The following is a 25,114-nucleotide window of genomic DNA, read 5'->3' as shown; positions in this document are numbered from 1 at the left end:
TAAATCTAAAACACTGCTGGTCCCAGGTATTTCTAACAAGGAATACTCAACCTGTCCTCTGAAATTCATTTCTGTCAAGTACACTTGTAGGTGAAAAACTCAGATTTAAAAATTCCTGCTAGTGAGCATGACTGAAAACAGAGTTAAAAGACCAGGTATGGAAAGGTGTAGATAAGGGATTTAGATTCTTTGCTTATTAGATAAATCCAAATTTCTTAAAACGAACAAAATGTGCATATATGTTTATGTATTTTCTTTTTAGTAAGTTGAACTTCTGTGATATATTTATTTCAAATAAGGCCATGTTTTGTCACATTGAATCCAAGTTTAAATTAGAGTTTGTAAAAATTGTCCTAAGGAAAATTCATAACTCTGTGAATATTTATTGATAATAATGATGAATATAAACGACAAAATAACTAGTATTTATTGAGCACTTATTATTTTCCAAACACAAAGCAAAGTGCTTTATATTGTAATGTTTGGTTTAATTTCTATAACACTTTGAGATAAGACTTTTTCCACACTCTGCAAATGCAAAAATAAAATTCAGAACTATTAAACACCTTGTCCAGGAGCACACAGCTGGTGATTATCAAAACTGGAAATGGAGTCCTAAAAAAATATCCAGAACCAGAAGTTACTGAGTATCCACTAAATATTCAGTGCTAAGTTTTCAATAATTGTAAATGAAAGTACAGACCAGGCATCAGACCTTGAAGAGTAAACAATCAACTTCAAGGAATAGCAAACACTCATACAACATTAATGGGATATAAGAGACCATAAAATTATTTGCTGACTATGCAGTGTCAGCGTTTGGCCTTCACAAAAAGTAGAGTACTGTATTTTGTGGCATATATTTTAAGGAAAATAAATGGAAGACTTTAGCTGATTCTTTCAAGCTAGTAGATAAGTTTTAGATATGCTTAAAGGTGAAGGAAGCATAATCTGGCAATAAATCATGAAGTTACATGGTACAGGCAAGAGATGGTCTTGATGGCAGAAAACTTAACACCAAATTCTAGATTTTTTAGTCTCCTGCCTCTGAGATCTTAGAAGTTACTGAAATCCCTTGTTACTCAATACTCTCATTAGTAAAATATGTTTAATATCTACTTTTGAAAATATGTTGCAAACAAAAAGGCAGTTTTCCTTGCAGTTTTGCATATATATGAAACAGCATTAGAACTTGTTGATTTTATGTTGCCAAAGGTCAGGGACATCATGCAATGCTTTATTGGTTTCTCTTTTTCCAAACAGCACCGGTAAAGAACTTATTGCATGATTCTTTTCTGCATGCCTCATTTGGAACTTAATTTCTATGCATCAGCAAGATCCTCAAGACCAACCTCACTAGCATCCCTCCCTTCCAGTCCACCCTTAGAACCCAGTTTGATCAAACTAGCTCCTGAGTGAGAATGAAAATGGCTAGTCATGATTTAATGTGTTATTCCTTCCATAAAACATCCATGCTTAATTGTAGCTCCCCAAAGTCCTTTGGCTAAAAACTGGAAAATACAAGAATGTCATGCCATGTCTTATAGAATCAGAAAGAGGGAAGCTAAAATTCTGGGACTGAAGGGGCTTTGCATCTTCTTCCAACCACAGTGCTGACCAGTAGCAGCCATTGTAAGGAAACTACTTTAACTAGTCTAATGATAAAGTGAAGGAAATTATCAATTAAGAGTCTTAGAAAGTTGCTGTCAGCTAACTAATTAAGAAATGGGCATTTGTCTTTGAACATTTTTAACAAAGAGATGTTAAATAAAAATGGCAAAGAGTAAATCTGAATGGTGGGAACCTGGATGCTACCAAATTAGTTTCTTTCCTTTTGTATGTTTTAAGCATTTCTTAACTTGACAATTACAAATCTTATAAAGAAAAAATAAAGAAGTTATTATTATAGTGTACTCAGAAACATGTTCAACAAGTAATTCCAATTTTAATGTTTCTCTTGTTTTGCACCATGCTAACTAAACTTCTGGCAACTATGGATGACAGACTAGATAAAGCACATCTGGACTCAACAAAAATCTTTATCCCAAACTCTTATGAATTCGAGACTAGGTCAAGATAAGGCTTTGGGGGCTTTTCCTAAACCCCCAAATTATAATAGAGCACCACTAATTAACTGTTTGTTTTAAACATAACAATATAGCCCAAAACTATGTCAATAGACCTTGCCAAAGCTCAATATAATATAAAGTACACATGTGATATCACAGACACCAGACATTTCAAGAAACTAAATAATGCCAATTTATATCAGTTTTGTAATTTTCAGAGAACTTTCAGCTACATTGTTTCAGTAAATCATAGATGTTAAAATTTGTATACTCCATAGGGAAAATTGTGCATTATTTCAATGCAAGTCTTCTCATGCCAGATGATAAGCTACCCTCTGGCATATTTTCAGTTAAAGCAAGCTCTCTTAAGAGCCTTGAATTAACTTGTTGAAATTGCTTAATATGCTAATTGTATAAATGATAATTTAATATATGGTAGTGATATGTATTTATATTTCTTTACAAAGTTTAACTGACAGTTTAATAGCCAGCAGTTCTGTGCTTCCACAATGGAACATGTAAACATGATTCTTAAGAGAAATTACAGAAGACCAAGAGACAGAAAAATCCAAACAAGAATGTCCTCTGATGACTGTATAGATTAACAACTAATGCAAAAGTCCTAAATTTAAAATAAACTTCAATAATATGAAACTAAGGTCTATTCAACTTCTCAAAAAGGTGCAAGCATTTCTTTTCCTTAAAAACACACAGCCAGACAGCCTGGAATTTGTGATACAGACCTCTCCCATCACCCGGGATTCTGATGATCCCTGCAGGCAACCAACAACTGCTGTATCTGTGGAATGTGCTCTTTGAACTGTACAAAAGCCTTCAGTCTTCCCTGCATTCAGCAAACAAAAACTGCCAAGTGCAATTATTTCTCTGATTTAACATAATACAAGTGTTATTTTCCCCTTTTCTGCACCCTACAACTTTCCTAGTGCCAGTAGTGGCTTATAATGTATACACTTACAAATATAAGAGGAATCATTTTCCTAATAAAAATTAAATTTGTTTTAGTAATACAATAGTTCCACTGAACATAATATAAAATTCAACAGACACCATATTTCCTTTTGTGTATATGTTTTAAGAATTCTATTTCTATAGAAAGATTGGAGGATTGAATGGGATTAGTCCTTTTAATTATATGACTGGGATCTTCAGCTTGAAATCTTTCTTGCAAAAAAGGACAAATACAATAGTTGTTTATATGCAATTCATTTACCAAAAAACCTCATTAGAGCTAATGAGAATATATCCTTTCAAACGTGACTATCTTTTGATATTCAAAAGAAAATGAAAAATTTTAAATAGTCCTGAGATAGAGTTGCATGTATATTTAATCTCACCTACTAGTAAGATGTTAGAACAGAGCATTCTTCTAGCCTACATCTAACATAAAACGCTTTTTCAATGGACTATGTCCTTGACTTATGCATACCTAAGTATTTTTTTTCAAAATGACAGTATTAAACCCAGTATTGAAAAGTTAGTTCCATTTGTACATTAATACTTCCAACTGTGGGCTTGTATAAAATAATTATCAGCTGCTTTACTCTATGTGAAAATATTTGAAGTTTTGTTCATAAAATTAAGTTATAAAGAGATAAGGCACCATCATTTATTTTACACACAAAAAAATAATTATCAAATAGAATTAGATATTACAGGAGACACTAAGAAAAGATAAGGCATATTTTTGTTCAAACGAAGCTAATAATCAAGTTGAGGGGAACAGGCACAAATGCATAAGGCAATTAAAGCATAAAAATATTATATACATTTGCCCTTTCTAATTAAACAGGATCTGTTCATTCCATGTTTGCTTTTACTCGAAGTTCAGCTTCATACCAGTTTTGAAAGCCAGAGGCATTGTAAAGTGTTACAAAACAAGGCTGAATCTAACTAGCTCAGCAGTTGAACCTTTCTACAGATATGGATTTCTCTTCTCCTCTCTCTTTATCACATTCTTATCTCCTACATTAGGACACTTTTTAATCACTGATCCTATAAAAAGTCTTTTATTTTAACCAGTCATGTCATATGGGCTGTATCATTTTGTGATGCATTTATTAAATAAATATTTATTAAGTAATGACTGTGTCAAGCAAAGGATAGTCAAAGAATCAGTTTAAATTCAGACATGTGAAGGTTCAAATTCCAGGTCTGTCACTTAGTAACTGAATAAACTACTTAAGTTTGTACTTAAGGTACATCTTCCACAAAATGTACATAGGAGGATGTCATCAACAATTCTGAAGGATCACAGAATCCCAGAGGAAGCTGTACTTCAACTGCCTTGAAGGGCAGTAAGGATTCCTCTACCACATAAGAAGGCGCAATTTCCTGACAAAAAGAAAACAATATAGATACATGGAGCCCACTAGGAAATCACTATACAAAGTTCTGAAACATTTTAGGATATAGAAGGTGAGGTTAGAGAGGGTTTACATGAATATTATACTTTTTTTGATTTTTGTGTAACTAATTTACTAGAGTGAGGGCTATATGGAGGGAAAAAAAGGCAAGAATTACCGAGTTTAAAATTTTGGATTCATTCTTATCTTTTAACCCGTACATCCATTGTCCAGTCTAGAGAAAGGAATACTGTGCACAAAGGGTCACAAGGCATAAAAATGCATGAATCTAGTGATCAATGAAATTGCTGTAGAGTAAGTGAAGCAATAAAGAAGAGTCCTAAATATGCTGAGTAGACAAAACATGATGCTAGAGAGGTAGGCATGGTCCAATTCTTTTTTTTTTTTTTTTTTTTTTTAAGAGAGAGAGAGAGGGTGGGGGGAGAGGGAGAGAGAATTTTAATATTTATTTAGTTAGTTAGTTAGTTTTTGGCAGACACAACATCTTTGTTAGTATGTGTGCTGAGGATCGAACCCGGGCTGCACGCATGCCAGGCGAGCGCGCTACCGCTTGAGCCACATCCCCAGCCCACGGTCCAATTCTTAAAGGTATGTTGGACCAGCCTGAAGACTTATCTGCATTCTGTGCTAAATTATAAGGGAAAAACAGCAAAATTTTAAGCAGATTTTAAAATATCACGGTAATTTTTGAAAGAATAATCTTGTTACCTAGTCAACTGAATGGGAGAAAGAGTGTGAAGAATTAGGTAAAGCCATTGCAGGGGTCCAAGTGAAAATTTTAGACTAGGGTTCTGGCAGTGAGGTATTGAGAGATGAACACATTTCACACCTAATTTGGAAGATGAATCTATGTGATTAGGAAACATTTTAATAGAAGATGAAAAGAAGGAACATGTCCAGAATGACCCCATATTTCCTGCATGGGCATTTGAGTATAAAATGGTGTTTGCCATTCACTAGGAGAAAATATAATAAGAGAAGCATACTTTGATATGTGGGGAGGGAGCTGGTAAGGAGCTTCATTTTATGCATAATTTCAATGGATTCCTATGGGACCCTTAAGTAGAGATTTCATGGAGACAACTGAAAATGCACATCTCAAATTCACAGAATAAATATGAGCTAGAGATAGAAAAGTAGGAGTCTTAGGTCTTGGAGTTGGGTGTGGTGTCCATACCCCAAATCCCAGGGATTTGGGAAGTTGTGGAAGGTGGGTCACAGTTCAAGGTCAGTCTTAACAACTTTGTGAGACCCTGTCTCAAAATAAAAATCAAAAGGGTTAGGGATGTAGCTCAATTGTAGAGAACCCCTGGGTTCAATCCCCTGTACTGGGAGGCAAAGAGGGGGATAAGCTTCAGCACTACAGATGGTAGTTAAAGGTTTGGGGATAGGAGAGCTCATTTAGAAAGTAATGTACCCAGTGAGGAAAAGAGCTAATGTTTTGAAGTGGGCAGGAAAAAAGACTCATAAAGGAAATGTAGGAAGAGGAGTAAGTGAGAGAACATGAGGTGAGAATATGAGATTATAGGAGGAAGCAGTCAGTAATGTTAAATATTTCAGGGAAGACAAGGCATTAAAAACTGTCCTTTAGATTTGTCAACACTAACACTACTGCATGACTTCTACTTAAACACAACAATCTAAACCCCCAATTCTAATTACTCCTTCCAAAAATATTAATACAATGATAACACAAGGAAAGAAAGTTATGACCCCATGACAAATCATAGCAAAAGCAGCTACATCCATTAAGGAGTGCCATCATATCTTAGTATACATTACAGATCCTCAGAGGAAGTTGTTCAATGAGTCAATCAGCACTTATTCAATCTTTCAAATTCCATCTTAGAGGAAAAGACACTGACTCAGGAGTTTAAAAAAGATAGTGAGAAATACCTAGGTGTTACAGCTAAAGAAAAAAAAATGCCGAAAAGTCTATCTCCCTTAGAGTGAACTCATACTAGTAATATTTATATTCTATATGTGTTTTTTCAAAGGTAGAAAAAATCTACTATAATGTGAAAATTGTTGGTCTGTTCTTTCCTTTTTTCACTGAATGAAATTATTTTTGGCTTAATTAACCAAGATCGTTTTCTTTAATCACAGCCCTAAAAGATGTGAACTGTTCAACCATGATAAAATTTTTGTATTTCCTTTCAACATAGTCTTCCTAAGCATTGTAAGTCAAGAGAAATGACTACAACTCACCTTGCAGTGCAGTATAAGCAAACTTCCTTTTCTGAAAGAGAATACCAAATAAATTCACTCACCAAAAATTTTTATTAAATGCAGGATGTATGTCAGCACCGTTCAAGGCATTGGGAATTCAGGCTGAACAAGGCATGGAGGAGTTTACCAAGTACTGGGAAATAAAATGGTTCCTTGTGAAGTTCATTCTTAAAGTATGACCGAAAATTTTTAAAAATCACTGTTTCCAGGTATTTGCATATAAACATCTTTTACATTACTATTAATTTCTATAATGAAACTCTTCAGAAATTTTATTTCTTAAACTGCCTCAATTCATTATCTACATAGATTTAAATTAAAAGACCTATATTTTCAATAATAAAAATTGAGAATATCAAATTTAAGTCATTTACATCTTTAAAAAAATAAACAGAAGATAGGAGTACCATAAAAATATTTTAAAACTGAACAAGTAAACCAAAGCTGTCTTCTAATAACTGGTTAGGTATAAAGGATTTGTAAAAATTAAGAGACTGGAATTAATGGAGCACTGAGCAAAAATATATGTATACAATTTTACTCTGAAAAATCTATATGGAATTTTTATTTAAAATTTAACTCTGATTTGTTAATTCAAATACATGTGTTTGTGCATTGGTGTTTCACAATAAAAAAGAGAGAGAAATGGTTACCAACAGATATTCTGTGTAGCAATATGTGTTTTTCATCTGAACAGAGACAGGAAGGGTTGACTAGAACAAGACTAATTAAGAATCCTAGGGAAAAAAAATGGCAGTGAGAAAAAATGGAAATTGTATGAAAGGAAATGGCAACAAATAAACTAATTAAATTTCTTTCTCTGAGACAATTGCTGACCCACCTCACTAACAGTGTCAAATTTAAGAACTTATATTAAAGGTCTTGCTTTGGTCATTCTACCAACACTGACTCACTCTATCAGTTCTTATATCTAATAGAAAAGATAAATATCATAGTGTTACCTATTATAAATATAAAATAAAAGGATGTGCTATTCTCACAAAACACAATAGGAACAATTAAAACAAATTTCAGCTCACTTCTGCCCTTTTGCTTAGAATAATACCTTTAATAAGAATGTCACAAAATGTATAAATCTATTAATCTGATTATGAAGACTGCCTAAGGTACCTCAATATGTAAGGCTACTAGAAAACTAAAAAAGTCAAAATCAAAACACATGTGGTCACTACATTATACAGGGAAATACTGAAGGGACTACATTCACATGTATTGTAATGGACACTAGAATGAGCATTTCATAATAAAATAATGATATGAATGCAACAGCTCCATTTTGTCTGGATGTCAGGAGATATGCAAAATATTTCATCATTCTTTGTAAAATCTCCCTGAAATCCTATGTTATTAACTTTTATATGATGCTTTTTAAAAAGGTGACATATCCTCTATGCTTCATTTGTATGATTTGAAATAAACCAAAATATCACTTAATGGTGTAACCTTATTAGGAAAAAATAGCAATATGTTGTATAAACATGCTGGAAACCAAAAGGGGAAATTGAGCAATGGAAAAAGGATATGAAATTTCAGTTAAAGAGGAGGAATATTTTCAAGAGACCTATTGTACATCAAGGTGACTGGAGTTAGTAACAATACATTGTATAATTGAAAATTGCTAAGAGTAAAGAGTATGTGTTCTCACTACAAAAAGTAATAAGTTTATGAACTGTTACATAAAATAGCTTGATTTAGCCATTCCACAATGTGTACATGTATCAAAACATAATGGTGTACAACATAAATATCACATTACATCAAACGCAACCTTAAAGAAGCTCTTCAGTATGTGCACAAAGTGATACATACAAATATGTTCACTGCAATATTATCTGAAATAATAAAAACTGGGAAACAATAAGTCGTTCATACCAAGGAAAATTTTTTTTTCAAAAAACTATGCCTTAATCAAATTATGGAATGTTAGAGAGCAATTAAAAACTAATGAATATTACCCATCAAAATATCAAAAATGCAAAAAAGATAAACTACATGTTGGCAAGACATGGAGCAACTTGAACTCTCATACCTTAATAGTGAAAGGATAAACCACTATCTGGTATCTGCTTTAGAAAATGTGGAATTTAATGTCTTTTACACACAATATACATCTAAATAATATTCAGAGAAGTATTATTCCTAAAACTAAATTCACTAAATTCATTGATATGAATGCACAGGTCTTGGCACCCAGACAAAATGGAGCTGTTGCATTCATTATGAATTTAGTGAATGTGGAATGTCCCCCCAGAGCTCATGTATTGAAAGCAGGATCCCCAATGAACAAGGTTCAGGGGAAGGAAGATCTAGGCAATGACTGGATCACAAGGGCTCTAAATAGATTACTAAAATTTAGAATGTGCTTAGAGGAAATAGACCACTGGGTGTATGTTATGCAGGGTTTATCTCCTCTCCAGATCTTCTCTTCCACTCTGCTTCCTGGATGCCATGAGCTGAGCAGCTTCACTCTGCCACACTGTTCTGCTATGATGTTCTACCTCATCTCAGGTCAACAGCAATGAAGCTGGCTGACCACAGCCCAAATCCTCTGAAACCATGGCCCAAGAAGGGGTAAGAAGCTGGGTACAATTTCTCATGCCTATAATCCCAGAGGCTCAGGAGGCTGAGGCAGGAAGAGTTCAAAGCCAGCCTCAGCAACAGTGAGGCACTAAGCAATTCAGTGAGACCTTGTCTAATAAAATACAAAAAAGGGCTGGGGATGTGGCTCAGTGGTCATGTGCCCCTGAGTTCAATACCAAAAAAAACAAAAAAAAGGAGGAGGAGGAGGAGTAAGAGGTGCTCTACATCATTATAGTGAAGTCTGAAGACATAAAACAAAATTGTAATGTATGTCAAATTTGAATATGAGTGCCTACTATGTATTTTCTGAATGTTAGAATATTTCAAAATGCAAGTATTAAAGAAAACTATCACTTTGGACTCTACAATGAAGAGAATTTGAAATTATTTTCAAGGAAACACATTACAATAAATTTGCTCAGATCAGGAGATTAATTAATGCTTTTTTAGACCTTAAATTACCTAAGATGACCTATATGTTTTATTTTAGGTGAAGATTTTAGGTCTTAATAAAATTTATACATTTTACAAACCTAAAATATTCTCCCTATGTAGACTAAATGGTATTTTATTATTTACAAAACAAAAAATTATAGCTAATGAAATTGTCAATAATAAAATTATTAAGCACATAAGAAATTTAAGTAGAAATGATCATTAGGTCATATATATGGAGGAAATATATTTTCAAGCTATTCTGTAATATCTGACCAAGACCACTTTGCTTCTTCTTTATGTCATTACCCATGGCTATAATAAGAATGGAGCATGCGAGTAATAATAGTTGCATGGATAGAACTGTCAGCTCCACAAAATTAGACCATAAATGCATCCACTAAAAAGGAGTTACTCATTTCAGGAATACTCAGTCCCCTGTCCCAGATAACACTTTGCATCATTAACTTGGAAGTGGACTCCATGGGTAACTAACTGTTCCTTCAAATAGATTTGGAGATTACCATGCATTTTGTGTTTAACAAGAAATTTTGTCTTTACCATCTTGCCTTTAAACATGAAGAGATATAAAGAAAACACAAGTTTTTAGTAGTTTGCCTTTTTAAAAAATAATAGTCACTCAAACTAAGACTTAAGGCTTTTGTGATAAATATGTATGTTTGATGGGAGTTTGTCCTCAGATTTAAATACTGCCTCTCTTAATTACAATCCTCCCTTTAGTGTCTGAGAGCAGACATTTAGTCAAGAGTTGAGTATTATTCAGCACTCACAAGACACAAATTTAGTCAGATATTTAGGCAAGATATGCAGGCTACTTTTTAAGGATCTTAACAGTTGTTTTTGCTGGAAAACCTACATCATTATAAGAGTGCGAGGAGTTTTGTCAAAATTACTATTTTTAGAAGATCCAAATCAGTTTTGAAGACAGCTGTATAAACCTCTCGCAAGAAGCTGGTGCCTCACTATTTAGTATAAACTAAATCACAGGAACATCAATTTTTAAAGAAAGGTTCAACTCCTTCTTTGCATTTTTTGTCATGTCAAAACTGACACCTCTTTTTTATACATTTAATAAATAATCTTATTTCTCATATTCCCATAAATCTTCTCAAGATGACCAATGCAAATCCTTTTGATCTCTAATCAAGATGTAGTAGTATATCATTCTCTGAATTACACACTGAAGAAAAAGAACCCTATTCTATTTCCTGCTGAGAATTTGTAAAAGAAATATATGTGTGTGTGTGTGTGTGTGTGTGTGTATCTCCATCAGATATTCTTCTAAGGATTTATAAACATTCCAGGTACATTAATATGAAGTTTCAGAAAAACTGGGGCACAAAGAAATAGTAACTTTTTAAATATTTCCATGTGGTGATAGGATACATATTTCCTGAATTCCAGAACTATATTAATTCCAGAAGAATTCTCTGCTTCAGGACTTAACAAATAAAATAAATGGCTACATAAAATAATGCATATTATTGTATACCTATATATTTTTGAGAGAGATACAAAACCACACATAATGTGGGCATATAAACACATACATACATGCCAAAAATACATTTATTCTCTTATATACACACAACTGCTGTATAAGTGAAGGGCAAGCAAAAGATCACCAACACTAAATAAATGACTGCTCTGTCAGGTATTCTGTGTGTTTGATCATTAAACCTTGACATAACTCTATAAAGAAGTTATTATTGTTGCTTTTTTACATGCAAAACTTACCCAGAATCCATGTAAATTAGAAGTGGCAGCGCAAACATTTGAACCCAGGTCTGTCAAACTCAAAATGGGGCTCTTTCCTCCACAACATGCTTAAAATAAGTTTCAGAAAGACTACAAGCATTGCTTTATGCCTCTTGAACACAGAAAAAAAAAATTCATTCTGGCACTATGAAGAAACATAGCTAGTTTTTAAAACAAAATCTGATTTTATTCCCAAAATTTCAATATGGCAAAGGAAAAGTTGCTACAAAGATAATTCTTAGTTGAATATGTTCAAAATGTAATTCCTTGGTAATCTGGGCTTTGGCCAAGACAAATCAAAATCATAGATATTTTACAAATGCCAAGTTTTCAGAGAAACAAAAAAAAATAAATGCAATAGCAACAGATGCATTCTCCCCAGACATTTGTGTTGAGCCTAGCTATCTCCAGAGCCTGAAGAAAAAGGGGATTTTCATATTTCATTTTTATGAATAATAAATTCCTGGTTTCTTTTTAATGTCATCGAACTACATAGGAGTATGTTCACTCCTTGGAAAACTAACCACTTGAAATTACTGAGAATGAAAGAAGAAAAAGTGAGGAAGAAAAAGAGAAATGAGGAGGAAAAAGAAAGAAAAAGAGAGAGAGAGAGAGAGAGAGCTAGAAAAAAGCCCATATCTGGCTCTTTTATAAAACTGAAAGTATAATTATATTTAAAATTTTCTATTCAAAGAAAGACAATCATTTTTTTATATATTACAACATAGCAAAAAAAATTAAAATTTTGTATCACTTAAGTGAAAAATTGTTTCTGAGGATGACAGACCTCTGTGGAAAGCATATGAAAAATCAGGGAATAAAATAATGAGCAACTCATTGAAGATGAGGAGTTCAGTACTACAGAATGAATATTTTTATACTTGACATCATATGTGTCTATTTTAAATTTTACAGTGAAATATTTATCTTAAAATAAAGCTAAGTTCATGCTGGGTAAATAGTCAAGAAGTTACTTTAAAAAGGCAAGTACAGAAGTCCTTCTCTATAGAGGTTAGCACTTTTCCAAAATAAAATATACTGCTTTGTAATATAATAAAATATTGATTTTAAAATTCTGTCTTTTAATTTTTTTTAAATTCTATCTTTTTAACTTTGAATATTCAGTGTCAACAGATCACATTTGAAATTGTCTCAATTTTTCTCAGAATTCTACTTAACAGAATCATTGAGATTGCCTTTTTAATTCTTTTTTGCTTTGAATTACATTACACATGCAAGGAAGTATCTAAAATAAAGACATAAAACTAATGTTTTGTTTTCTCTTTTTTAAATTAATAAATTTTATGCTTTAAACCACTTTTCTAGATTTACAGGAAAACCAAGCAGAAAGAACAAAGAGTTTCCATATGCACCTTCCCATCCCCAACATATATACAGTTTCCCTATTATTAACATGTTATATTACTGTGGTGCATTTGCTATAACTGATAAACCTACACTGATACATTATCATTAATTAAACTATGGAATTTACATAAGGATTCACTCTTTGTTTTGACCAATTTTATATATTTCCACAAATGCCAGGCCATACAGTATCACACAGAATGAATTCATTACTCTAAAAATTCTATGTACTATCTATTCATTTCCCACTTCTGCCTATAATTGCTGACAACCTCTGATCTTTTTTTATTGTCTTCATAGTTCTATCTTTTTCATAAAGTCACATAGTTGAAACCACAGTCTTTTCAGAGAGCTTCATTCACTCATCAATAGACATGCATGGTTCCTCCATGTCTTTTCATGGATTGGTACCTCATTATTTTTTATTACTAAATAATACTACATTGTCTGGATATAGCACAATTTGTTTATCCATTCACCTATTGAAGGACAACTGGGTTGCTATTCACTTATTAAGGAAACAGATCTGGGGTTCTAGCTCAGAAGTAGAATGTGTGCTTAATATGTGTGAGGCCTTGAGTTTGATATCTAGCACCACTAAAACCAGAGTGGGGACTGCTGTAACATTCTTGTGTTCGTGTGAACTGTAAGATTTCAATACATTTGCGTAAATATGTTGGAGTATAACTTCTGGATGACATCACAAGGATGCGAATCTTATAAGAAACAGCCAGCTGTCTTCTAAAACAAGTGTATGTTCTGAGTTCTCCCCAACAATGAATGGCAGTCCCCAATGCTACACATATTCCTCTATAGTTGATGTTAACAGTGTGTTGGATTTTAGTCATTCACATACTTGTATAGTGATACCTCCTGTTTTACTTTGCAAATCCTTAATAATTTAAAGTAGACATCAGTTTATATGTTTATTTATCATATGTATCTGTGTGTTATATCTTCTTTAATTGTGTGTATGTTTAGAGCTCTTGCCCATTTTTAAATTGGGTATATGCTTTCTGATTATTAAATTTTAAGAGTTCTCTGAATACTTGGGATATAAGTCCTTTATCAGTTAAATATTTTGGAAATATTTTCTCCCAGTCTATGGCTTGTCTTTTCAGTGACATTCTCACAGCCAGAAGTTTTTCCATTTTAATGAAGTCCAACTTAACAAGTTTTCTTTCATGGATTATGCTTTTGGTGGTGTGTATAAGAAAGTCATCACTCAACCCAAGTTTACATAGATTTTTCCAATGTTTATCTTATGGTTTTACATTCAGTTTCACGATCCATTCTGAGTTCATTTTTGTGAATGGGAAATGATCTGTGTCTAGATCCCTCCACCCCCTTCTTTTTTTTTTTTCCTAAACATGTGAATGTCTAGTTGTTCCAACACCACTGGGTGAAAACCCTGTACTTTCTCCACTGAATTGCCCTTGCTCCTTTGTCAAAGGTAAGTGGCTATACTTGTGTGGTCTATTTCTGAGCTATCTATCCCATTACAATGATCTATATGTCTCAATCTTTTAACAATGTCAAATTTTCTTGATTATTGTAGGTATACGATAAGTTTTAAATTTAGGGGGTGTTCATATTCTGACTTTGTTCTTTTTTCCAATATTATATTGATTGTTCTGGGTCATCTTGCTTTTCTATACAAGGCAGCTTATCAATGGTAATAAAATAAATTGCTAGGATTTTGAGACTGTCTTGAATCCATATATCAAATTAGGAAGAACTGACTTCTTAACAATATTGAGTCCATCACTCCATGAACACAGAATATTTCTTCATTTAATTAGAGTTTTAATTTTCTTTCATCAGCATTTTGTTTTTTTTTTCCTAATATTGATCTTGCATGTGTTTCATTAGATTTATACCTAAGTATGTTTCCTTTTGGGTGTTATTAATTTCAAGTCCCAATTGTTCATTGCAGGTATATAGGAAGGTCACTGACTTTTGTATATTAATCATGTGTTTTACAACCTTTCCATAATCATCATCATTTTCAGGGGGTTGTGTTCTTGTTGATTCTTTGGGATGTGCTACAGTGATAAGCACGTCTTCAATGCACAGTTTTATTTCTTCCTTACCAATCTGAATTCATTTTATTGACTTTTCTTGTCTTCTTAATTTAGCTATGACTTCTAGTATAAAGTTAAGTAGAAGTGGTGAGAGGAATGTCCTTATCTTGTACCCAATCTTAGCAAAAAGTCATCAGGTTTCTTCTCACCAATAGCTTTTCATAAAGCATAACATCCCTGCAACCACCAGCCAGACAAACAAATAGAATGTTTCTAGCACACCAGAAGCTCCTGGAACCAACTCCTCAACTTACCACCTACCTATTATTTTAACTACTATCCTGACTTTTGCTGTAATCACTTCTTGCATCCATAAAAAAGTAGTCTAGTTTTGAAACTTAATATAAAAGAAATGATCCAGTGTTGTTTTTTTGTGTAGGGTTTTTTTCCACTCACTAGTATGTTTCTGAGATTCAACCATGTCACTGTTGCCATACTTCATTCATCCTCACTTGCTGACCAGCACAAGATCAGCAAAATGTTACTGTAAATGACATTATTTTTCAAACGTTCAACAACATCAAACCAATGAATAAAAAAGTTGTATGTGAAGAAAAACTGCTTCACTTCAGAGAAAAGAATGTTTGCAATCTTTTACCAAAGTGTCTTTATCTTGCCCAATGATTTACAATAAATTAAACTGAACAACTAGCTCAAATAACTAAAACGTTCCTCTTTGTATGCACAATTTCTTTTAAATATATAATTTGTCCTGAGTTAAAACGACAGATGTTCAGGTGCTCAGTGGGACTATAAGAATGGTCTAGATAACAGAATTAAACATTACGAAGATTTCTCGCCATAGGCCACTTTGACCATGCTATTAGATGCTAAGTCAATAAGAATATCACATACCAAATCTGTGAAGATTCATGTTTATGTTGGAGAAAAACTGGGGGAATGTATAATTTGATTAACTCTAGAGCATGAACATACATTTTCTACTATATTATTTGGACTTCTAAACATCAAAATAATATTCTGTCATTGAGTTCTTTAACCAAGAAATGAAAAAGGCCATCAGTTAGGAAGCAAAAGATAAATTTCTGGCAGTTAAGCTAGAATATCATATTTCAAGTGCCTTATTACACTGGTTAACTTCCCAAATAAAAGTGTTGACAAAGAAAAAAGAATTTGTTCACAAATAGTCCTCCTAACACAAGCACTGGTTTCAATCAGAATTCTACCAACCAATTTCTGAACAGGAACTAAATTTTGTGTTTCTGTACAATCTTTGAATTTTTTCCTAACAGGGAACAGTCTTTCCAGTACACTGACCTGACAAAACTGACATATTTTTAGAGATCATATATACAAAGTCAGTGGAATAAAGTTTCACTATGCAAAGTGAAAAAAGGACTTAATCTCTCTCTTATCATATGGTGGATTTAAACGGACATATTAAAATAGTCTTATAAAGAAATATAAAAAGGAAAGAACCAAAGTTTAAAGCAAAATGATTATGATGGTCCTAGTGTAGCTATTAAATCAAATGAAATTACCTTTTCATCAGAATACTCTCAAAATTTTTAACTGGTCTCCCTCAGAAAATACAATTAAAATCAATTCATTTTGCATTAAATATTATTATCCTAAGGCATCACTGTGTATACTAGTGAAAGTTAACACAAATCAGCATGAAAAAGTTACCAACTAGAGCCACGGTATATTTTCTAAAGAATAAATCCAAATAAGATTTTTATTCACTAAGATTTGAAAAGGAAAAAAAAAAAAAAAACTCTGAGGGATGGAAAACACAGAAAGCATGATGACTTACATTTGGAGGGATAGATGTTAACACTCTTTCCCAGGACTGAGGAATCTTACTCTTGCTTGCAATGATCCTTTCTTCAGAATATTTTTCTACTTCCAGAATATGCCAGAACGAAGCTTCAACGGACTTCTATTATCTGTTTGATCTAGGGGGAAATTACACTTTTAATCAGTTATTACAAATGCATCAGACATTTTCTCTTTCTGTTCCAGGATATGGGAGCTTCCCACTATTTTCTGTGGAATCTGAGGTGAACAGAAATACAGAAACTGCCTTGTTGAACGTTACAATAAATAAATGTAGAACTTTTAAATTATCAACACTAAAAGAAACCCACATTTAACTCCTTTTTCATTTTTATGGCTAAGCAGCATAGCAAGAGAAAATTAATATTCAAAATCCAAATGACGGCAAAAGCCTACTCAAATGTATTTTTAAAAGACTTTAACATAATTTTGCAAATCCATGAGTTTGAATGGTCTGGCAGAGACGATTAGGTGTCAAATATTTTTACTCATTCATTTTAATGTCTTAGCGCTAAAGAATTACAGGATGATTAGAAAAGTGTAAAGGAAAATCCATTTTTAAAAATTTTAATGGAATAATAAAAAGAGATGATTTCGAGAGCATGAGACAGATCAGATACAGATAACACTGGTCTGTAAGACAGCAAGACATCTGGAATAAGAATTTTAAAGATGGTACAAAAGTTGGGAATAGGCTGTTCAAATAAGGCATATGGGGCAAATCAGAGTAAATTACATGAGTACATTCTAAATATGGTTTCATCTTAATTCTCTAACAAATGCATTAGATATTAAAATGCACCACATCCCACACCTTTCTTTCCAGGACACAGAAATATGCTGCATGAGTATCTGACCTTTGGTGGTATAAACATTCATAAGTTTAATAGAATTATTTCTGTTATACAAACTTTATCAAAATTTAAGTTTATAATAATGGGTATTTTCTGCCTCATTAAAATTAAATATTAAGATAAATGCCTTCAACTTGTGCCATACTCCAGATCATATTCCCGTGTCTTATCTTAAAATCACTCATTCTCTCATTCACTAAATAAAAATTTAGAGCATTTGGAGAAATATTTGTGGCAAAATTTGAAATAAAATATCATTTTTATGCTAATAAATATCTACTATGTTTTGAGGAAATGTGCATGATGGGACTTTAAAACCAATTATTGCTCAGAACCTTAACATATTACACTGGTGGTTATCATTTTAGGAAAACACTGTGAGGAAAGGACACAAGAATGATGTGATGCAAAATCTATATCATAAGAGCTAAATAAAAAATTAAAATATATGTAAGAAAAAAATACTTCTTGAAATTATTTATCTCATCATGAATTCTTGCTTGTGTGATTCCCCCTCCATTTTTAACCAATAAGTGGTACATGCAATCATTTACCTGGGATACCTCAAAATTGCTTAAAGGTGAAACAAATACATAAATTTGATTGCCAAAGATTAAAGCTACTAAAGGAGAAAACCCACTAAAGATTACATTTTAGGATTCTAACAAGCTGTTTTATTTTGTTTTCCAAAGATTCACCTACTCTTGGCCTAATTTTAAAGTCTTGCCACTAAAATTTATCAAAATGCACTTTCTATATGAATAGTTCCATATGACTGTTCAATCACAGGTAGTTTTCCTTTGGTTTCTGGAATATAAAAATGATTTTGCAATGTTGTGGGTCAGTGCAGATCAATGCACCTTCCTTTAGGGAAGCCTTTTGAACTGACAAAGGATGAATGATTGACATCAGTAACAAGTACTTTTTGTTATCCTGGACTGACATGTCATTTATAGCAATACCTATGCTAATTAATGCCATCCATACCTACCAAATGTGTCAGAGGAATATACCAGATTATGCCTTTTCACAGTGTATAGTATGAATGTGCATAAAATTACATTTAGATATGGAAATTCTTCCCTTTGTGATCAAGAACCACCCCCAATACACACACACACACACACACACACACAATTTCTATGATAAAGAAAAACCCACTTAAAAGTGCAAATAGCCACACTTTGTTTTTTCTCTAGACACATTTTCTTTAGAAAAGCAAATTCCTTCTTGAGAAATTCAATATACTATAATCTTAACCCTAAAATACACAGTATCTAATGTACTAAAATACTAGTGAAGTCACTCTGCCACATTACATTGAAATTTTGTTTGCAGATAATCTCAGCTACATTGGTAGCTCATTAGTAACTGGAAATCTGTATTAATTATCTTCATTTCAGACACAGTTTGGTATCTAAAAATCAGTTTTCCTACACAGTTAACTTCAATTAAGTCATCAAAACTATGTACACTTGTCAGAGAATGCATTATATACAGAGAAAGAGGCCAGGCCTGGTGGCACATGCCTCTAATCCCAGCAGCTCAGGAGGCTGACATAGGAGGATAAGGAGTTCAAAGCCAGCCTCAGCAATGGCAAAGCACTAAACAATTCGGTGAGACCCTGACTCTAAATAAAATACAAAATAGGGAGGGGGATGTGGCTCAGTTGCTAAATGTCCCTGAGTTCCATCCCTAACACTCCCCAAAAAAGAAGAATTATTAATGTTAACAACTAAAACCAGTCATTAAATCAGATAAACCAATAAAGACCTTGTATCAGTGCCTGGAACAAAGCTAGCACTGAACAAATATGAACTATAATTAGATGACTATTCATCCTGAATTTTCTGGGATGGATGTAGTTCATGCCTATTGCATTTATTAGGAACTATCCTTTTCCCTCTCAAAAGTGTCCAAGTTTGAATGACAACTTGATACAGCCACTCAAAATACCACTAATGTATTATTCATTTATCATTTTATTTTTCTTTCGGTAAACAAATTATTATTTTTGTTGTGGTGATGGTGATAATCCATAATGCTGTCCTATGACAAAAATATTAAGATGGGTTTAGAATAAACAAGACTCCATTCTTTAACACTGACACAGATGTTTCAAGAGTTTACTGAATCCTCATATTCTTGAAGCTAAATATCAGGTCATCACCACCCAGCTGAAAAAATCCAAATATGATTTCTTAAATCCTAGCTTGCTTAATTTCTCAGCCTATGGTTTACTCTTCTTGAAATTCATTTGATTTACATGGCATCCCTCTTTCCTCATCCCTCTCCAACTTTCACATCACCTTTATTCAGACTCTGCTGGTTTGTATTCTGACATGTACCTTCTCAACAACTGTTTTCCCAATTGCCTTCTTAATCTGTAGTCTATTTCTTGTCATATCTACTACTTGTTGCAAATGAAGATTCTTATGGTTCAGATGGATCTTAAATGAATCCCAAAGGCTCATATGCTAAAGGCTTGATCACCAGCCTTTGATGCTACCGGGAAGTAGAAGAAGTCACATCATTGGTTGTGTGCCCTGTGAAGTGATTTCTAGGATCTAGCCCCTTCCTCTCTTTTTCCTGGCTTCTCAGCCACCACAAGGTAAAGAGACTTCTTCCCATGCACTCCAATCATGAGTTACTGCATCACCACAGGCCCAAAGCAATTGAGTCAAACAACTGTAGACTGAAACTTAAAACCACGAGCCAAAATAAACATTTCCTCTTTTCAAGTTTTTTACCTTGCATATTTTGTCACAACAATGGAAACTAACCAACACAATTTCCAAAAGTATATATCCAGTCTAGGCTTCTTTCCTGGCCTGCAGATTTAAAGTGCCTATTGAATATATAGTTTTCTATGTAGTTCCCTCTCATCCAATCTTAAATCCTTCAAATCCATACTACATAACAAAACCTAAGCTTTTTAAAAAATATATACATCTGATAGTGTTCTTCCCAAATCAGATATCAAGGGAAGTAAAGGCTTGCAGAGGACTCAAGGATAACAGAAAATGAGGCATGTTAAACCCAAAGCCACTAGAATAATAGGCAATCTATTCCTTATCTCTCTTTTGTAATCCCAACCTATTTCACCTATGAAAACTGTTGCATAGAGGAGTTAGGATTCAAGGCAAATATTAATGGAAATAAAAATATATCATAAAGGTCACAAGATATAATACCCATAGACAAAAGTAGAAAGGCGGGGAGTAAGATTTTTAAAAGTTTGGATACTTTGTGGTAAAGTCTTTGTAGAAGTGTTTCTTAATCCTGATCAGATTCTTGCCATTTCTGCTTTGTAAGAATGCAGGTTAGTTTTAACAAACATGAATTTTCAAGACAAGCTGGAAAAGGTGTCTATGTCCGTGTGTGTGTGTGTGTGTGTGTGAGAGAGAGAGAGAGAAAGACACAGAGAAAACAGAGAGAAATTCAGTTTTTTAAGATTTAACAACTAAATTCATATTTAAAAAATAATAAAGCTAGGCAAATTACCTGCAAGCACTATAAGGGATAAGAAACATCCCTGTTTGATATCAGGAATAAATGATGGGCTATCTTGCAACCTTATGTAAAATGGATTCTAAAGAAAAGTTTGGTTTGAGTTCTGAACAACCAATAAAAAAATATTTTGCAAGACATTCCATTTACATTTTGAAAAATATTTACTAGTTAATTTTATTATCTTAAAACAAGCTATAAATATATTTTTCCACCTTCTTTTGCTGAGACTTTTATTTTCTGATGCCTCTTAAATGTCTTCACTTGAATATTCTGATTCTCTAATTCAAATTACCAGTATTTTGTGTATCTTCAAAATTTAAACTCCTGCCTTCTTTTTACTCAATACACCCAAGTTTTCTTAAATATATAACAAGAATATCAGATGCCTCTATAAACATCTTAAAAACAGGTTTCTCTAGCAATTCTGTAATGACAGTCTTTCCCTCAATGTCAAATTGATTCCTCACACCCACCAAATCCCTTCATCTTATCATTATTCTGTAGAACACACCCAACCTAACAAGGTTTCTCAAGCATAGGTTTTCAGGGTCTGTTAAAATGGCCTTAGGTAGACAGGAGAATTAAATTAATATCTGACTTGAATATATTTAACTTAAAATCATGCAAATATTTCCCTGATGCTTTTCCTCATAAGAGCATGTTTTACTGTTGTTTGAAAAAGGAGCTTCTCAATAAACCAAAATTTATTAGTCTAAAATCAAAGGCCCTACATTCTTAAGATCAAATCTGCCTCTTCTTTACTTTGTTCCACTAATCTACACATTCTATAATCAAACGGAACTATTTGATATGTCTTTATCAGCCTTTAAAGTCTCAACTTACTCCACTGAGAATGTCTCTCCCCTCTCAAATTCTGTTTCTCCAAATCTTACCTTTCAAACCTCAATTCAATTACCACTACTTCCATGAAGCGCTGCCTTACTCTGTCAGACTGAGGGAATCAACTGACCTGTTCTCCACAGCCCAACTTAAAAACTGTCCACTTAACTATGTAATGTATTTGGTCCACCATCTTATTTCCAACATTTAATTAAAAACTATTTGAAAATGTAGAATGTGTTGTATTCATCTGTGCCTTTCTTAACAGACTAGCTTTATTTTGAAGAAACTACTGAACCAATTGACAAGAAATTATGAGCAGGGTTGAAGCAGAGACTGTAGTAATCCAGAGTTATGTCAAGCCTTTCCTAATCTTTCATAATTATCACTTCTAGTAAATAATTTTCACTGCTATTTTTTTTTAGTTCTAAATAAATTTTTCAAAAATGTGTCTCATGCAGAGCAACCAAGTCCTTATTTGATTTAATTCTGTAAGAATCATATCAGATAAACTGTAATGAGACACGTCAAATAAAACACTTGGTTTTGAATACCTACTCTCAAGTTATGAATTGACTTTGAAATTTAGAAGCCAAAACAAAATTACAAATTTTTTGTGAAAAATCATGTGACACTTATATGAAAATTTGTTTTAAGTGATATACTAAATCTTTCATAAGGACTATATATAGTAATTCTGTATGTCTTTCAGAAACTAAGATCAACATATGTTGGGTTACTCAAGGAATTGTTAAAGAGTTATAAAGGAAAGTACAAAATAATTCCCCAAATTCTAAATGATTAGCAGTAAAATTTAGAAAATAGAATATTATATTAATTACTTCAAGGAAAAGAACTGTCAAAAATAATACCTGACATAAAGCAAATTATCAGTGAATGACCTGGACCTTCTAACTTTGTATGCCTCTAGTTCAACTCTCAGAGTTTACCAAAAAGAGTAATTTACTCAAGATCTCAGAGAATATGAATAACAGAGATGAAATTTGAACTCAGGAAAATTTTCCTAAATCCTGTAGTATTTCCTCTTAGAAATAACAGAAACCAAATTTACTCAAAATTTAGTTAATATACAAATATGCACACACACTATTTATATGGATATATTATTTAGTTTCTCTAACTAAATTTCAAATAACTAATTTCCATTAAGTAACATATTTATCAAAATTGAAAAATACTAATATTCTTTGTACATTTTGTCTACAGCATATGCTTTTTAAAACACTTTAGGGTTCAAGTTAAGCATTAATGTATTTTAAATGTTTGTAGCTGCAGAGTCAAATGAGGCTATCATACTAATGGTAACCAATAACTTCCATTCTCAAAGTATAACCAACACCAGCATCAATAGATCCATACTTAAAAGATACCCATTTATTTGTGCATAATTTAAACAGCAGATGATTGTGTATTAGCTTGTTTATAAAGTGGAGAAAAATCTCAGAGCCACCAGGCAGGAAACACACACACACACACACACACACACAACCTTATCTATACTGCCTTGACAATTGAGTTTGGACAACAGTATTTTCAAAATGTACCCTATTCAGGGCTGGATATGTAATTACCTTCAGTTCATAGTCTAGACATTAATGCTTTCATAGTATTTAAGACTCCTTGTAACATGCTTGCAGCTTTAAGTAAGCAAGGCTAAATCTTGACCAGATAAATTAGCAAAGAATGCAATAAAAGCTGCAATAAAAGAACTTTATCCTACAAACCTTCAAGTTGCTGCTAAATGAGATTTCTTTGAAATGCAGATCAGTTGAACTAGATTAGTGAATTTTAGCTCCTGTCAACATCATAACAAAATACAAATACAATTGTTCACTGGTCTTATCTCCATGCTTCCATCTGCTGCCTTGTTATTTACTTTCCTTGATTTACTATGCAGATCTAAATAAGGCACATCAAGGAGGGCTTACAACACAATGGCTTCTTAAGCTTTACATCAAGGTATTTGAAACTGAAGCCAGGAAAGGGCTGCCATCAAAGACATATCTCTAATGAACTTCCATATCAGAGAAGGTTTGGTATTTAATACTGCTGTGAAAAGAAAGAGCTACAAATCAGAATGGCCTATGAAAGAAAATGCCTACAAATCTTGATGAGATTAGCACCTCTGAGAATTAATATCCCAATAAAAATGATGTCTGGTACCTTGAAGAGTTAACTTCCAACCTTTGCAAATATAATGCACTGTGTCAAGAGCAGGGAAATCATTTGACAAGGTTAAAAGGTCAGGGAAGAATTTTTAATTTTCCCCCAAAGCTAGAAAATGATATTTTTTTACTCCTGCTCATAGTAAATCTATGTCAGAATAAACACACTTGAAGATAAAACACAATTAACATATTCTTAACATTACTTTCTCTGTCAGATGCATTTTATACTATTTTTCAAAAAGAAAAATTAGAAACAACTTCATAATAAAATAATATATTTTAAAATGACAGCATGCAACATTTGCTCATCAATTCAGTATTTCCTTTTTCTTTCCCCACAGCAATCCACAGCAACACAGAGTAAAATTTCCTGTCATTTTGCAAATTCTGAGACGCCATTTTTATTATATGTCACTATAATACCCTTTTAAAGAGATATAGTACATAAGAAAAAAAAATCTTCCACCATTTCTTCCCCTAATTTTCTTTTCCAACTTTTATTTCTAATATGCTGAAGCTCAACAAAATAATTTCCAAGCCTAACTTCTGAGTTTCCAGCAAAGTCTTCTTGCATTACTATTTGACAATTTCTTTCCCATAAGCAATAAGGTCTGTAAACAAATGATACAGATTTTTTTTTCCTAAAGAAAACACTTCAATCATTTATGTCATTCTATAGCAAAAGAAGATCCCACAAGCTCGTTCTGTTCTGTGGATCAATCAATTCCAAACCAAAGTAGACATGTTGTTGACTCCAGTGCCTGGAAATCCTGCTGCAGGCTCACCAGATGATGAAAACTGAGGTATGCAGTGTATGGGGGCCCCACATGGCATTCAGTAGCTTCTGGGCATGTCAAACTTCACAACTACCCTACAGTCAATGACAGCAAACACCTTCCCTGCTCTTGCCTCCAAACATTAACTTGCCTTTCTACCCTCTCTCCAAATTATGGGCAGTCTTCCAGAAAC

At 33.0% G+C, this 25,114-nt stretch overlaps 1 protein-coding gene across 10 annotated transcripts in view; it reads right to left on the bottom strand.

The window, feature by feature from the left end:
• The window catches only part of Foxp2 (forkhead box P2), a 546,252-nt gene that overhangs the window by 456,416 nt on the left and 64,722 nt on the right, over nucleotides 1-25,114 (bottom strand). For all 10 annotated transcript variants that reach the window (XM_048786006.1, XM_048786005.1, XM_048786008.1 and 7 more), the window contains exon 2: nucleotides 16,727-16,868. The gene's annotated coding sequence lies outside the window, so the exon portion shown is untranslated. The remainder of the gene's footprint in view (nucleotides 1-16,726; nucleotides 16,869-25,114) is intronic.

The sequence above is a fragment of the Marmota marmota genome, unplaced genomic scaffold (assembly GCF_001458135.2).
Source record: "Marmota marmota marmota unplaced genomic scaffold, marMar, whole genome shotgun sequence".
NCBI classification, from domain to species: Eukaryota; Metazoa; Chordata; class Mammalia; order Rodentia; family Sciuridae; genus Marmota; species Marmota marmota.
Note: the sequence above shows the minus strand (reverse complement) of the source record. Positions and strands in the feature narration are given on the sequence as shown.